Here is an 18,458-nt window from a genome sequence, read left to right on the forward strand (position 1 = left end):
AAAAACCCGCTTGCAACGGAATGTCTCCAGAGCACTTAAAAACCCGCTTGCAACGAAATGACTCCAGAGCACTTAAAAACCCGCTTGCAACGAAATGACTCCAGAGAACTTAATAACCCGCTTACAACGAAATGCCTTCAGAGCACTTAAAAACCCGCTTGCAACGAAATGACTCCAGAGCACTTAAAAACCCGCTTGCCATGAAAGGCCTACAGAGCACTTAAAAAACCCGCTTCCAGTGAAATGTCTGAGAAGTATGTAAAAACCCGCTTGCAACGAAATGACTCCAGAGCACTTAAAAACCCGCTTGCAACGAAATGACTCCAGAGCATTTAAAAACCCGCTTGCAACGAAATGACTCCAGAGCACTTAAAAACCCGCTTGCAACGAAATGACTCCAGAGCACTTAAAAACCCGCTTGCAACGAAATGACTCCAGAACACTTAATAACCCGCTTGCAACGAAATGACTCCAGAGCACTTAAAAACCCGCTTGCAACGAAATGACTCCAGAGCACTTAAAAACCCGCTTGCAACGAAATGACTCCAGAGCACTTAAAAACCCGCTTGCAACGAAATGACTCCAGAGCACTTAAAAACCCGCTTGCAACGAAATGACTCCAGAGCACTTAAAAACCCGCTTGCAACGAAATGACTCCTGAGCACTTAAAAACCCGCTTGCAACGAAATGACTCCAGAGCACTTAAAAACCCGCTTGCAACAAAATGACTCCAGAGCACTTAAAAACCCGCTTGCAACGAAATGACTCCAGAGCAATTAAAAACCCGCTTGCAACGAAATGACTCCAGAGCACTTAAAAACCCGCTTGCAACGAAATGACTCCAGAGCACTTAAAAACCCGCTTGCAACTAAATGACTCCAGAGCACTTAAAAACCCGCTTGCAACGAAATGACTCCAGAGCACTGAAAAACCCGCTTCCAGTGAAATGTCTGAGAAGTATGTAAAAACCCGCTTGCAATGAAATGACTCGAGAGCACGTAAAAACCCGCTTGCAACGAAATGACTCCAGAGCACTGAAAAACCCGCTTACAACGAAATGCCTTCAAAGCACTTAAAAACCCGCTTGCAACAAAATGACTCCAGAGCACTTAAAAACCCGCTTGCAACGAAATGACTCAAGAGCACTTAAAAACCCGCTTGCAACGAAATGACTCCAGAGCACTTAAAAATATGCTTGCAACGAAATGACTCCAGAACACTTAAAAACCCGCTTGCAACGAAATGACTCCAGAGCAATTAAAAACCCGCTTGCAACGAAATGACTCCAGAGCACTTAAAAACCCGCTTGCAACGAAATGACTCCAGAGTACTTAAAAACGCGCTTGCAACAAAATGACTCCAGAGCACTTAAAAAACACACTTCCAGTGAAATGTCTGAGAAGTATGTAAAAACCCGCTTGCAACGAAATGAGTCCAGAGCACTTAAAAACCCGCTTGCAACGAAATGACTCCAGAGCACTTAAACACCCGCGTGCAACGAAATGACTCCAGAGCACTTAAAAACCCGCTAGCAACGAAATGACTCCAGAGCACTTAAAAACCCGCTTGCAACGAAATGACTCCAGAGCACTTAAAAACCCGCTTGCAACGAAATGACTCCAGAGCACTTAAAAACCCGCTTGCATCGAAATGACTCCAGAGCACTTAAAAACCCGCTTGCAACGAAATGACTCCAGAGCACTTAAAAACCCGCTTGCAACGAAATGACTCCAGAGCACTTAAAAACCCGCTTGCAACGAAATGACTCCAGAGCACTTAAAAACCCGCTTTCAACGAAATGACTCCAGAGCATTTAAAAACCCGCTTGCAACGAAATGACTCCAGAGCATTTAAAAACCCGCTTGCAACGAAATGACTCCAGAGCACTTAAAATCCCGCTTGCAACGAAATGACTCCAGAGCACTTAAAAACCCGCTTGCAACGAAATGACTCCAGAGTACTTAAAAACGCGCTTGCAACAAAATGACTCCAGAGCACTTAAAAAACACACTTCCAGTGAAATGTCTGAGAAGTATGTAAAAACCCGCTTGCAATGAAATGACTCCAGAGCACGTAAAAACCCGCTTGCAACGAAATGACTCCAGAGCACTTAAAAACCCGCTTGCAACGAAATGACTCCAGAGCACTTAAAAACCCGCTTGCAACGAAATGACTCCAGAGTACTTAAAAACCCGCTTGCAACGAAATGACTCCAGAGCACTTAAAAAACCCGCTTCCAGTGAAATGTCTGAGAAGTATGTAAAAACCCGCTTGCAATGAAATGACTCCAGAGCACGTAAAAACCCGCTTGCAACGAAATGACTCCAGAGCACTGAAAAACCCGCTTACAACGAAATGCCTTCAGAGCACTTAAAAACCCGCTTGCAACGGAATGACTCCAGAGCACTTAAAAACCCGCTTGCAACGAAATGAATCCAGAGCACTTAAAAACCCGCTTGCAACGAAATGACTCCAGAACACTTAAAAACCCGCTTGCAACGAAATGAGTCCAGAGCACTTAAAAACCCGCTTGTAACGAAATGACTCCAGAGCACTTAAAAACCCGCTTGCAACGAAATGAGTCCAGAGCACTTAAAAACCCGCTTGCAACGAAATGACTCCAGAGCACTTAAAAACCCGCTTGCAACGAAATGACTCCAGAGCACATAAAAACCCGCTTGCAACGAAATGACTCCAGAGCACTTAAACACCCGCTTGCAACGAAATGACTCCAGAGCACTTAAAAACCCGCTTGCAACGAAATGACTCCAGAGCACTTAAAAACCCGCTTGCAACGAAATGACTCCAGAGCACTTAAAAACCCGCTTGCAACGAAATGACTCCAGAACACTTAAAAACCCGCTTGCAACGAAATGACTCCAGAGCACTTAAAAACCCGCTTGCAACGAAATGACTCCAGAGCACTTAAACACCCGCTTGCAACGAAATGAGTCCAGAGCACTTAAAAACCCGCTTGCAACGAAATGACTCCAGAGCACTTAAAAACCCGCTTGCAACGAAATGACTCCAGAGCACTGAAACACCCGCTTGCAACGAAATGACTCCAGAGCACTTAAAAACCCGCTTGCAACGAAATGACTCCAGAGCACTTAAAAACCCGCTTGCAACGAAATGACTCCAGAGTACTTAAAAACCCGCTTGCAACGAAATGACTCCAGAGCACTTAAAAAACCCGCTTCCAGTGAAATGTCTGAGAAGTATGTAAAAACCCGCTTGCAATGAAATGACTCGAGAGCACGTAAAAACCCGCTTGCAACGAAATGACTCCAGAGCACTGAAAAACCCGCTTACAACGAAATGCCTTTAAAGCACTTAAAAACCCGCTTGCAACAAAATGACTCCAGAGCACTTAAAACCCGCTTGCAACGAAATGAATCAAGAGCACTTAAAAACCCGCTTGCAACGAAATGACTCCAGAGCACTTAAAAATATGCTTGCAACGAAATGACTCCAGAACACTTAAAAACCCGCTTGCAACGAAATGACTCCAGAGCAATTAAAAACCCGCTTGCAACGAAATGACTCCAGAGCACTTAAAAACCCGCTTGCAACGAAATGACTCCAGAATACTTAAAAACGCGCTTGCAACAAAATGACTCCAAAGCACTTAAAAAACACACTTTCAGTGAAATGTCTGAGAAGTATGTAAAAACCCGCTTGCAATGAAATGACTCCAGAGCACGTAAAAACCCGCTTGCAACGAAATGACTTCAGAGCACTTAAAAACCAGCTTGCAACGAAATGACTCCAGAACACTTAAAAACCCGCTTGCAACGAAATGACTCCAGATCACTTAAAAACCCGCTTGCAACGAAATTACTCCAGAGCACTTAAACACCCGCTTGCAACGAAATGACTCCAGAGCACTTAAAAACCCGCTTGCAACGAAATGACTCCAGAGCACTTAAAAACCCGCTTGCAACGAAATGACTCCAGAGTACTTAAAAACCCGCTTGCAACGAAATGACTCCAGAGCACTTAAAAAACCCGCTTCCAGTGAAATGTCTGAGAAGTATGTAAAAACCCGCTTGCAATGAAATGACTCCAGAGCACTGAAAAATCCGCTTACAACGAAATGCCTTCAGAGCACTTAAAAACCCGCTTGCAACGGAATGACTCCAGAGCACTTAAAAACCCGCTTGCAACGAAATGACTCCAGAGCACTTAAAAACCCGCTTGCAACGAAATGACTCCAGAGCACTTAAAAACCCGCTTGCAACGAAATGACTCCAGAGCACGTAAAAACCCGCTTGCAACGAAATGACTCCAGAGCACTTAAAAACCCGCTTGCAACGAAATGACTCCAGAGCACGTAAAAACCCGCTTGCAACGAAATGACTCCAGAGCACTGAAAAACCCGCTTACAACGAAATGCCTTCAGAGCACTTAAAAACCCGCTTGCAACGAAATGACTCCAGAGCACTTAAAAACCCGCTTGCAACGAAATGACTCCAGAGTACTTAAAAACCCGCTTGCAACGAAATGACTCCAGAGCACTTAAAAAACCCGCTTCCAGTGAAATGTCTGAGAAGTATGTAAAAACCCGCTTGCAATGAAATGACTCCAGAGCACGTAAAAACCCGCTTGCAACGAAATGACTCCAGAGCACTGAAAAACCCGCTTACAACGAAATGCCTTCAGAGCACTTAAAAACCCGCTTGCAAGGAAATGACTCCAGAGCACTTAAAAACCCGCTTGCAACGAAATGACTCCAGAGCACTTAAAAACCCGCTTGCAACGAAATGACTCCAGAGCACTTAAAAACCCGCTTGCAACGAAATGACTCCAGAGCACTTAAAAACCCGCTTGCAACGAAATGAGTCCAGAGCACTTAAAAACCCGCTTGCAACGAAATGACTCCAGAGCACTTAAAAACCCGCTTGCAACGAAATGACTCCAGAGCACTTAAAAACCCGCTTGCAACGAAATGACTCCAGAGCACTTAAAAACCCGCTTGCAACGAAATGACTCCAGAACACTTAAAAACCCGCTTGCAACGAAATGACTCCAGAGCACTTAAAAACCCGCTTGCAACGAAATGACTCCAGAGCACTTAAAAACCCGCTTGCAACGAAATGAGTCCAGAGCACTTAAAAACCCGCTTGCAACGAAATGACTCCAGAGCACTTAAAAACCCGCTTGCAACGAAATGACTCCAGAGCACTGAAACACCCGCTTGCAACGAAATGACTCCAGAGCACTTAAAAACCCGCTTGCAACGAAATGACTCCAGAGCACTTAAAAACCCGCTTGCAACGAAATGACTCCAGAGTACTTAAAAACCCGCTTGCAACGAAATGACTCCAGAGCATTTAAAAAACCCGCTTCCAGTGAAATGTCTGAGAAGTATGTAAAAACCCGCTTGCAATGAAATGACTCGAGAGCACGTAAAAACCCGCTTGCAACGAAATGACTCCAGAGCACTGAAAAACCCGCTTACAACGAAATGCCTTCAAAGCACTTAAAAACCCGCTTGCAACAAAATGACTCCAGAGCACTTAAAAACCCGCTTGCAACGAAATGAATCAAGAGCACTTAAAAACCCGCTTGCAACGAAATGACTCCAGAGCACTTAAAAATATGCTTGCAACGAAATGACTCCAGAACACTTAAAAACCCGCTTGCAACGAAATGACTCCAGAGCAATTAAAAACCCGCTTGCAACGAAATGACTCCAGAGCACTTAAAAACCCGCTTGCAACGAAATGACTCCAGAGTACTTAAAAACGCGCTTGCAACAAAATGACTCCAGAGCACTTAAAAAACACACTTTCAGTGAAATGTCTGAGAAGTATGTAAAAACCCGCTTGCAATGAAATGACTCCAGAGCACGTAAAAACCCGCTTGCAACGAAATGACTCCAGAGCACTTAAAAACCCGCTTGCAACGAAATGACTCCAGAACACTTAAAAACCCGCTTGCAACGAAATGACTCCAGATCACTTAAAAACCCGCTTGCAACGAAATTACTCCAGAGCACTTAAACACCCGCTTGCAACGAAATGACTCCAGAGCACTTAAAAACCCGCTTGCAAAGAAATGACTCCAGAGCACTTAAAAACCCGCTTGCAACGAAATGACTCCAGAGTACTTAAAAACCCGCTTGCAACGAAATGACTCCAGAGCACTTAAAAAACCCGCTTCCAGTGAAATGTCTGAGAAGTATGTAAAAACCCGCTTGCAATGAAATGACTCCAGAGCACGTAAAAACCCGCTTGCAACGAAATGACTCCAGAGCACTGAAAAATCCGCTTACAACGAAATGCCTTCAGAGCACTTAAAAACCCGCTTGCAACGGAATGACTCCAGAGCACTTAAAAACCCGCTTGCAACGAAATGACTCCAGAGCACTTAAAAACCCGCTTGCAACGAAATGACTCCAGAACACTTAAAAACCCGCTTGCAACGAAATGACTCCAGAGTACTTAAAAACCCGCTTGCAACGAAAGGACTCCAGAGCACTTAAAAAACCCGCTTCCAGTGAAATGTCTGAGAAGTATGTAAAAACCCGCTTGCAACGAAATGACTCCAGAGCACGTAAAAACCCGCTTGCAACGAAATGACTCCAGAGCACTGAAAAACCCGCTTACAACGAAATGCCTTCAGAGCACTTAAAAACCCGCTTGCAACGAAATGACTCCAGAGCACTTAAAAACCCGCTTGCAACGAAATGACTCCAGAGCACTTAAAAACCCGCTTGCAACGAAATGACTCCAGAGCACTTAAAAACCCGCTTGCAACGAAATGACTCCAGAGCACTTAAAAACCCGCTTGCAACGAAATGAGTCCAGAGCACTTAAAAACCCGCTTGCAACGAAATGACTCCAGAGCACTTAAAAACCCGCTTGCAACGAAATGACTCCAGAGCACTTAAAAACCCGCTTGCAACGAAATGACTCCAGAGCACTTAAAAACCCGCTTGCAACGAAATGACTCCAGAGCACTTAAAAACCCGCTTGCAACGAAATGACTCCAGAGCACTTAAAAACCCGCTTGCAACGAAATGACTCCAGAGCACTTAAAAACCCGCTTGCAACGAAATGACTCCAGAGCACTTAAAAACCCGCTTGCAACGAAATGACTCCAGAGCACTTAAAAACCCGCTTGCAACGAAATGACTCCAGAGCACTTAAAAACCCGCTTTCAACGAAATGAGTCCAGAACACTTAAAAACCCGCTTGCAACGAAATGACTCCAGAGCACTTAAAAACCCGCTTGCAACGAAATGACTCCAGAGCACTTAAACACCCGCTTGCAACGAAATGACTCCAGAGCACTTAAAAACCCGCTTGCAACGAAATGACTCCAGAGCACTTAAAAACCCGCTTGCAACGAAATGACTCCAGAGCACTTAAAAACCCGCTTGCAACGAAATGACTCCAGAGCACTTAAAAACCCGCTTGCAACGAAATGACTCCAGAGCACTTAAAAACCCGCTTGCATCGAAATGACTCCAGAGCACTTAAAAACCCGCTTGCAACGAAATGACTCCAGAGCACTTAAAAACCCGCTTGCAACGAAATGACTCCAGAGCACTTAAAAACCCGCTTGCAACGAAATGACTCCAGAGCACTTAAAAACCCGCTTGCAACGAAATGACTCCAGAGCACTTAAAAACCCGCTTGCAACGAAATGACTCCAGAGCACTTAAAAACCCGCTTGCAACGAAATGACTCCAGAGCACTTAAAAACCCGCTTGCATCGAAATGACTCCAGAGCACTTAAAAACCCGCTTTTAAAGAAATGACTCCAGAGTACTTAAAAACCCGCTTGCAAGGAAATGACTCCAGAGCACTTAAAAAAACCGCTTCCAGTGAAATGTCTGAGAAGTATGGAAAAACCCGCTTGCAATGAAATGACTCCAGAGCACTTAAAAACCCGCTTGCAACGAAATGACTCCAGAGCACTTAAAAACACGCTTGCAACGAAATGACTCCAGAGCACTTAAAAACCCGCTTGCAACGAAATGACTCCAGAGCACTTAAAAACCCGCTTGCAACGAAATGACTCCAGAGTACTTAAAAACCCGCTTGCAACGAAATGACTCCAGAGCACTTAAAAAACCCGCTTCCAGTGAAATGTCTGAGAAGTATGTAAAAACCCGCTTGCAATGAAATGACTCCAGAGCACTTAAAAACCCGCTTACAACGAAATGCCTTCAGAGCACTTAAAAACCCGCTTGAAACGAAATGACTCCAGAGCACTTAAAAACCCGCTTGCAACGAAATGACTCCAGAGTACTTAAAAACCCGCTTGCAACGAAAAGACTCCAGAGCACTTAAAAACCCGCTTGCAACGAAATGACTCCAGAACACTTAAAAACCCGCTTGCAACGAAATGACTCCAGAGCACTTAAAAACCCGCTTGCAACGAAATGACTCCAGAGCACTTAAAAACCCGCTTGCAACGAAATGAGTCCAGAACCCTTAAAAACCCGCTTGCAACGAAATGACTCCAGAGCACTTAAAAACCCGCTTGCCACGAAATGACTCCAGAGCACTTAAAAACCCGCTTGCAACGAAATGACTCCAGAGCACTTAAACACCCGCTTGCAACGATATGACTCCAGAGCACTTAAAAACCCGCTTGCAACGAAATGAATCAAGAGCACTTAAAAACCCGCTTGCAACGAAATGACTCCAGAGCACTTAAACACCCGCTTGCAACGAAAGGACTCCAGAGCACTTAAAAAACCCGCTTCCAGTGAAATGTCTGAGAACTATGTAAAAACCCGATTGCAACGAAATGACTCCAGAGCACGTAAAAACCCGCTTGCAACGAAATGACTCCAGAGCACTTAAAAACCCGCTTGCAACGAAATGACTCCAGAGCACTTAAAAACCCGCTTGCAACGAAATGACTCCAGAGCACTTAAAAACCCGCTTGCAACGAAATGACTCCAGAGCACTTAAAAACCCGCTTGCAACGAAATGACTCCAGAGCACTTAAAAACCCGCTTGCAACGAAATGACTCCAGAGCACTTAAAAACCCGCTTGCAACGAAATGACTCCAGAGCACTTAAAAACCCGCTTGCAACGAAATGACTCCAGAGCACTTAAAAACCCGCTTGCAACGAAATGACTCCAGAGCACTTAAAAACCCGCTTGCAACGAAATGACTCCAGAGCACTTAAAAACCCGCTTGCAACGAAATGACTCCAGATCACTTAAAAACCCGCTTGCAATGAAATTACTCCAGAGCACTTAAACACCCGCTTGCAACGAAATGACTCCAGAGCACTTAAAAACCCGCTTGCAAAGAAATGACTCCAGAGCACTTAAAAACCCGCTTGCAACGAAATGACTCCAGAGTACTTAAAAACCCGCTTGCAACGAAATGACTCCAGAGCACTTAAAAAACCCGCTTCCAGTGAAATGTCTGAGAAGTATGTAAAAACCCGCTTGCAATGAAATGACTCCAGAGCACGTAAAAACCCGCTTGCAACGAAATGACTCCAGAGCACTGAAAAATCCGCTTACAACGAAATGCCTTCAGAGCACTTAAAAACCCACTTGCAACGGAATGACTCCAGAGCACTTAAAAACCCGCTTGCAACGAAATGACTCCAGAGCACTTAAAAACCCGCTTGCAACGAAATGACTCCAGAACACTTAAAAACCCGCTTGCAACGAAATGACTCCAGAGTACTTAAAAACCCGCTTGCAACGAAAGGACTCCAGAGCACTTAAAAAACCCGCTTCCAGTGAAATGTCTGAGAAGTATGTAAAAACCCGCTTGCAACGAAATGACTCCAGAGCACGTAAAAACCCGCTTGCAACGAAATGACTCCAGAGCACTGAAAAACCCGCTTACAACGAAATGCCTTCAGAGCACTTAAAAAACCGCTTGCAACGAAATGACTCCAGAGCACTTAAAAACCCGCTTGCAACGAAATGACTCCAGAGCACTTAAAAACCCGCTTGCAACGAAATGACTCCAGAGCACTTAAAAACCCGCTTGCAACGAAATGACTCCAGAGCACTTAAAAACCCGCTTGCAACGAAATGAGTCCAGAGCACTTAAAAACCCGCTTGCAACGAAATGACTCCAGAGCACTTAAAAACCCGCTTGCAACGAAATGACTCCAGAGCACTTAAAAACCCGCTTGCAACGAAATGACTCCAGAGCACTTAAAAACCCGCTTGCAACGAAATGACTCCAGAGCACTTAAAAACCCGCTTGCAACGAAATGACTCCAGAGCACTTAAAAACCCGCTTGCAACGAAATGACTCCAGAGCACTTAAAAACCCGCTTGCAACGAAATGACTCCAGAGCACTTAAAAACCCGCTTGCAACGAAATGACTCCAGAGCACTTAAAAACCCGCTTGCAACGAAATGACTCCAGAGCACTTAAAAACCCGCTTGCAACGAAATGACTCCAGAGCACTTAAAAACCCGCTTGCAACGAAATGAGTCCAGAGCACTTAAAAACCCGCTTGCAACGAAATGACTCCAGAGCACTTAAAAACCCGCTTGCAACGAAATGACTCCAGAGCACTTAAACACCCGCTTGCAACGAAATGACTCCAGAGCACTTAAAAACCCGCTTGCAACGAAATGACTCCAGAGCACTTAAAAACCCGCTTGCAACGAAATGACTCCAGAGCACTTAAAAACCCGCTTGCAACGAAATGACTCCAGAGCACTTAAAAACCCGCTTGCAACGAAATGACTCCAGAGCACTTAAAAACCCGCTTGCATCGAAATGACTCCAGAGCACTTAAAAACCCGCTTGCAACGAAATGACTCCAGAGCACTTAAAAACCCGCTTGCAACGAAATGACTCCAGAGCACTTAAAAACCCGCTTGCAACGAAATGACTCCAGAGCACTTAAAACCCGCTTGCAACGAAATGACTCCAGAGCACTTAAAAACCCGCTTGCAACGAAATGACTCCAGAGCACTTAAAAACCCGCTTGCAACGAAATGACTCCAGAGCACTTAAAAACCCGCTTGCATCGAAATGACTCCAGAGCACTTAAAAACCCGCTTTTAACGAAATGACTCCAGAGTACTTAAAAACCCTCTTGCAACGAAATGACTCCAGAGCACTTAAAAAAACCGCTTCCAGTGAAATGTCTGAGAAGTATGGAAAAACCCGCTTGCAATGAAATGACTCCAGAGCACTTAAAAACCCGCTTGCAACGAAATGACTCCAGAGCACTTAAAAACCCGCTTGCAACGAAATGACTCCAGAGCACTTAAAAACCCGCTTGCAACGAAATGACTCCAGAGCACTTAAAAACCCGCTTTCAACGAAATGAGTCCAGAACACTTAAAAACCCGCTTGCAACGAAATGACTCCAGAGCACTTAAAAACCCGCTTGCAACGAAATGACTCCAGAGCACTTAAACACCCGCTTGCAACGAAATGACTCCAGAGCACTTAAAAACCCGCTTGCAACGAAATGACTCCAGAGCACTTAAAAACCCGCTTGCAACGAAATGACTCCAGAGCACTTAAAAACCCGCTTGCAACGAAATGACTCCAGAGCACTTAAAAACCCGCTTGCAACGAAATGACTCCAGAGCACTTAAAAACCCGCTTGCATCGAAATGACTCCAGAGCACTTAAAAACCCGCTTGCAACGAAATGACTCCAGAGCACTTAAAAACCCGCTTGCAACGAAATGACTCCAGAGCACTTAAAAACCCGCTTGCAACGAAATGACTCCAGAGCACTTAAAAACCCGCTTGCAACGAAATGACTCCAGAGCACTTAAAAACCCGCTTGCAAAGAAATGACTCCAGAGCACTTAAAAACCCGCTTGCAACGAAATGACTCCAGAGCACTTAAAAACCCGCTTGCATCGAAATGACTCCAGAGCACTTAAAACCCCGCTTTTAAAGAAATGACTCCAGAGTACTTAAAAACCCGCTTGCAACGAAATGACTCCAGAGCACTTAAAAAAACCGCTTCCAGTGAAATGTCTGAGAAGTATGGAAAAACCCGCTTGCAATGAAATGACTCCAGAGCACTTAAAAACCCGCTTGCAACGAAATGACTCCAGAGCACTTAAAAACCCGCTTGCAACGAAATGACTCCAGAGCACTTAAAAACCCGCTTGCAACGAAATGACTCCAGAGCACTTAAAAACCCGCTTGCAACGAAATGACTCCAGAGTACTTAAAAACCCGCTTGCAACGAAATGACTCCAGAGCACTTAAAAAACCCGCTTCCAGTGAAATGTCTGAGAAGTATGTAAAAACCCGCTTGCAATGAAATGACTCCAGAGCACTTAAAAACCCGCTTACAACGAAATGCCTTCAGAGCACTTAAAAACCCGCTTGAAACGAAATGACTCCAGAGCACTTAAAAACCCGCTTGCAACGAAATGACTCCAGAGTACTTAAAAACCCGCTTGCAACGAAAAGACTCCAGAGCACTTAAAAACCCGCTTGCAACGAAATGACTCCAGAACACTTAAAAACCCGCTTGCAACGAAATGACTCCAGAGCACTTAAAAACCCGCTTGCAACGAAATGACTCCAGAGCACTTAAAAACCCGCTTGCAACGAAATGAGTCCAGAACCCTTAAAAACCCGCTTGCAACGAAATGACTCCAGAGCACTTAAAAACCCGCTTGCCACGAAATGACTCCAGAGCACTTAAAAACCCGCTTGCAACGAAATGACTCCAGAGCACTTAAACACCCGCTTGCAACGATATGACTCCAGAGCACTTAAAAACCCGCTTGCAACGAAATGACTCCAGAGCACTTAAAAACCCGCTTGCAACGAAATGACTCCAGAACACTTAAAAACCCGCTTGCAACGAAATGACTCCAGATCACTTAAAAACCCGCTTGCAACGAAATTACTCCAGAGCACTTAAACACCCGCTTGCAACGAAATGACTCCAGAGCACTTAAAAACCCGCTTGCAAAGAAATGACTCCAGAGCACTTAAAAACCCGCTTGCAACGAAATGACTCCAGAGTACTTAAAAACCCGCTTGCAACGAAATGACTCCAGAGCACTTAAAAAACCCGCTTCCAGTGAAATGTCTGAGAAGTATGTAAAAACCCGCTTGCAATGAAATGACTCCAGAGCACGTAAAAACCCGCTTGCAACGAAATGACTCCAGAGCACTGAAAAATCCGCTTACAACGAAATGCCTTCAGAGCACTTAAAAACCCGCTTGCAACGGAATGACTCCAGAGCACTTAAAAACCCGCTTGCAACGAAATGACTCCAGAGCACTTAAAAACCCGCTTGCAACGAAATGACTCCAGAACACATAAAAACCCGCTTGCAACGAAATGACTCCAGAGTACTTAAAAACCCGCTTGCAACGAAAGGACTCCAGAGCACTTAAAAAACCCGCTTCCAGTGAAATGTCTGAGAAGTATGTAAAAACCCGCTTGCAACGAAATGACTCCAGAGCACGTAAAAACCCGCTTGCAACGAAATGACTCCAGAGCACTGAAAAACCCGCTTACAACGAAATGCCTTCAGAGCACTTAAAAACCCGCTTGCAACGAAATGACTCCAGAGCACTTAAAAACCCGCTTGCAACGAAATGAGTCCAGAGCACTTAAAAACCCGCTTGCAACGAAATGACTCCAGAGCACTTAAAAACCCGCTTGCAACGAAATGACTCCAGAGCACTTAAAAACCCGCTTGCAACGAAATGACTCCAGAGCACTTAAAAACCCGCTTGCAACGAAATGACTCCAGAGCACTTAAAAACCCGCTTGCAACGAAATGACTCCAGAGCACTTAAAAACCCGCTTGCAACGAAATGACTCCAGAGCACTTAAAAACCCGCTTGCAACGAAATGACTCCAGAGCACTTAAAAACCCGCTTGCAACGAAATGACTCCAGAGCACTTAAAAACCCGCTTGCAACGAAATGACTCCAGAGCACTTAAAAACCCGCTTGCAACGAAATGACTCCAGAGCACTTAAAAACCCGCTTTCAACGAAATGAGTCCAGAACACTTAAAAACCCGCTTGCAACGAAATGACTCCAGAGCACTTAAAAACCCGCTTGCAACGAAATGACTCCAGAGCACTTAAACACCCGCTTGCAACGAAATGACTCCAGAGCACTTAAAAACCCGCTTGCAACGAAATGACTCCAGAGCACTTAAAAACCCGCTTGCAACGAAATGACTCCAGAGCACTTAAAAACCCGCTTGCAACGAAATGACTCCAGAGCACTTAAAAACCCGCTTGCAACGAAATGACTCCAGAGCACTTAAAAACCCGCTTGCATCGAAATGACTCCAGAGCACTTAAAAACCCGCTTGCAACGAAATGACTCCAGAGCACTTAAAAACCCGCTTGCAACGAAATGACTCCAGAGCACTTAAAAACCCGCTTGCAACGAAATGACTCCAGAGCACTTAAAAACCCGCTTGCAACGAAATGACTCCAGAGCACTTAAAAACCCGCTTGCAACGAAATGACTCCAGAGCACTTAAAAACCCGCTTGCAACGAAATGACTCCAGAGCACTTAAAAACCCGCTTGCATCGAAATGACTCCAGAGCACTTAAAAACCCGCTTTTAACGAAATGACTCCAGAGTACTTAAAAACCCGCTTGCAACGAAATGACTCCAGAGCACTTAAAAAAACCGCTTCCAGTGAAATGTCTGAGAAGTATGGAAAAACCCGCTTGCAATGAAATGACTCCAGAGCACTTAAAAACCCGCTTGCAACGAAATGACTCCAGAGCACTTAAAAACCCGCTTGCAACGAAATGACTCCAGAGCACTTAAAAACCCACTTGCAACGAAATGACTCCAGAGCACTTAAAAACCCGCTTGCAACGAAATGACTCCAGAGTACTTAAAAACCCGCTTGCAACGAAATGACTCCAGAGCACTTAAAAAACCCGCTTCCAGTGAAATGTCTGAGAAGTATGTAAAAACCCGCTTGCAATGAAATGACTCCAGAGCACTTAAAAACCCGCTTACAACGAAATGCCTTCAGAGCACTTAAAAACCCGCTTGAAACGAAATGACTCCAGAGCACTTAAAAACCCACTTGCAACGAAATGACTCCAGAGTACTTAAAAACCCGCTTGCAACGAAAAGACTCCAGAGCACTTAAAAACCCGCTTGCAACGAAATGACTCCAGAACACTTAAAAACCCGCTTGCAACGAAATGACTCCAGAGCACTTAAAAACCCGCTTGCAACGAAATGACTCCAGAGCACTTAAAAACCCGCTTGCAACGAAATGAGTCCAGAACCCTTAAAAACCTGCTTGCAACGAAATGACTCCAGAGCACTTAAAAACCCGCTTGCCACGAAATGAGTCGAGAGCACTTAAAAACCCGCTTGCAACGAAATGACTCCAGAGCACTTAAACACCCGCTTGCAACGATATGACTCCAGAGCACTTAAAAACCCGCTTGCAACGAAATGAATCAAGAGCACTTAAAAACCCGCTTGCAACGAAATGACTCCAGAGTACTTAAAAACCCGCTTGCAACGAAAGGACTCCAGAGCACTTAAAAAACCCGCTTCCAGTGAAATGTCTGAGAAGTATGTAAAAACCCGCTTGCAACGAAATGACTCCAGAGCACGTAAAAACCCGCTTGCAACGAAATGACTCCAGAGCACTTAAAAGCCCGCTTGCAACGAAATGACTCCAGAGCACTTAAAAACCCGCTTGCAACGAAATGACTCCAGAGCACTTAAAAACCCGCTTGCAACGAAATGACTCCAGAGCACTTAAAAACCCGCTTGCCACGAAATGAATCCAGAGCACTTAAAAACCCGCTTGCAACGAAATGACTCCAGAGCACTTAAAAACCCGCTTGCAACGAAATGACTCCAGAGCACTTAAAAACCCGCTTGCAACGAAATGACTCCAGAGCACTTAAAAACCCGCTTGCAACGAAATGACTCCAGAGCACTTAAAAACCCGCTTTCAACGAAATGAGTCCAGAGCACTTAAAAACCCGCTTGCAACGAAATGACTCCAGAGCACTTAAAAACCCGCTTGCAACGAAATGACTCCAGAGCACTTAAAAACCCGCTTGCAACGAAATGAGTCCAGAGCACTTAAAAACCCGCTTGCAACGAAATGACTCCAGAGCACTTAAAAACCCGCTTGCAACGAAATGACTCCAGAGCACTGAAACACCCGCTTGCAACGAAATGACTCCAGAGCACTTAAAAACCCGCTTGCAACGAAATGACTCCAGAGCACTTAAAAACCCGCTTGCAACGAAATGACTCCAGAGTACTTAAAAACCCGCTTGCAACGAAATGACTCCAGAGCACTTAAAAAACCCGCTTCCAGTGAAATGTCTGAGAAGTATGTAAAAACCCGCTTGCAATGAAATGACTCGAGAGCACGTAAAAACCCGCTTGCACGAAATGACTCCAGAGCACTGAAAAACCCGCTTACAACGAAATGCCTTCAAAGCACTTAAAAACCCGCTTGCAACAAAATGACTCCAGAGCACTTAAAAACCCGCTTGCAACGAAATGAATCAAGAGCACTTAAAAACCCGCTTGCAACGAAATGACTCCAGAGCACTTAAAAATATGCTTGCAACGAAATGACTCCAGAGCACTTAAAAACCCGCTTGCAACGAAATGAATCCAGAGCACTTAAAAACCCGCTTGCAACGAAATGAATCCAGAGCACTTAAAAACCCGCTTGCAACGAAATGACTCCAGAGCACTTAAAAACCCGCTTGCAACGAAATGACTCCAGAGCACTTAAAAACCCGCTTGCAACGAAATGACTCCAGAGCACTTAAAAACCCGCTTGCAACGAAATGACTCCAGAGCACTTAAAAAACCCGCTTCCAGTGAAATGTCTGAGAAGTATGTAAAAACCCGCTTGCAATGAAATGACTCGAGAGCACGTAAAAACCCGCTTTCAACGAAATGACTCCAGAGCACTGAAAAACCCGCTTACAACGAAATGCCTTCAAAGCACTTAAAAATCCGCTTGCAACAAAATGACTCCAGAGCACTTAAAAACCCGCTTGCAACGAAATGAATCAAGAGCACTTAAAAACCGGCTTGCAACGAAATGACTCCAGAGCACTTAAAAATATGCTTGCAACGAAATGACTCCAGAACACTTAAAAACCCGCTTGCAACGAAATGACTCCAGAGCAATTAAAAACCCGCTTGCAACGAAATGACTCCAGAGCACTTAAAAACCCGCTTGCAACGAAATGACTCCAGAGTACTTAAAAACGCGCTTGCAACAAAATGACTCCAGAGCACTTAAAAAACACACTTCCAGTGAAATGTCTGAGAAGTATGTAAAAACCCGCTTGCAATGAAATGACTCCAGAGCACGTAAAAACCCGCTTGCAACGAAATGACTCCAGAGCACTTAAAAACCCGCTTGCAACGAAATGACTCCAGAACACTTAAAAACCCGCTTGCAACGAAATGACTCCAGATCACTTAAAAACCCGCTTGCAACGAAATGACTCCAGAGCACTTAAACACCCGCTTGCAACGAAATGACTCCAGAGCACTTAAAAACCCGCTTGCAACGAAATGACTCCAGAGCACTTAAAAACCCGCTTGCAACGAAATGACTCCAGAGTACTTAAAAACCCGCTTGCAACGAAATGACTCCAGAGCACTTAAAAAACCCGCTTCCAGTGAAATGTCTGAGAAGTATGTAAAAACCCGCTTGCAATGAAATGACTCCAGAGCACGTAAAAACCCGCTTGCAACGAAATGACTCCAGAGCACTGAAAAATCCGCTTACAACGAAATGACTCCAGAGCACTTAAAAACCCGCTTGCAACGAAATGACTCCAGAACACTTAAAAACCCGCTTGCAACGAAATGACTCCAGAGTACTTAAAAACCCGCTTGCAACGAAATGACTCCAGAGCACTTAAAAAACCCGCTTCCAGTGAAATGTCTGAGAAGTATGTAAAAACCCGCTTGCAATGAAATGACTCCAGAGCACGTAAAAACCCGCTTGCAACGAAATGACTCCAGAGCACTGAAAAATCCGCTTACAACGAAATGACTCCAGAGCACTTAAAAACCCGCTTGCAACGAAATGACTCCAGAACACTTAAAAACCCGCTTGCAACGAAATGACTCCAGAGTACTTAAAAACCCGCTTGCAACGAAAGGACTCCAGAGCACTTAAAAAACCCGCTTCCAGTGAAATGTCTGAGAAGTATGTAAAAACCCGCTTGCAACGAAATGACTCCAGAACACGTAAAAACCCGCTTGCAACGAAATGACTCCAGAGCACTGAAAAACCCGCTTACAACGAAATGCCTTCAGAGCACTTAAAAACCCGCTTGCAACGAAATGACTCCAGAGCACTTAAAAACCCGCTTGCAACGAAATGACTCCAGAGCACTTAAAAACCCGCTTGCAACGAAATGACTCCAGAGCACTTCAAAACCCGCTTGCAACGAAATGACTCCAGAGCACTTAAAAACCCGCTTGCAACGAAATGACTCCAGAGCACTTAAAA

The sequence above is a fragment of the Meriones unguiculatus genome, chromosome 20, assembly GCF_030254825.1.
Source record: "Meriones unguiculatus strain TT.TT164.6M chromosome 20, Bangor_MerUng_6.1, whole genome shotgun sequence".
NCBI lineage: Eukaryota > Metazoa > Chordata > Mammalia > Rodentia > Muridae > Meriones > Meriones unguiculatus.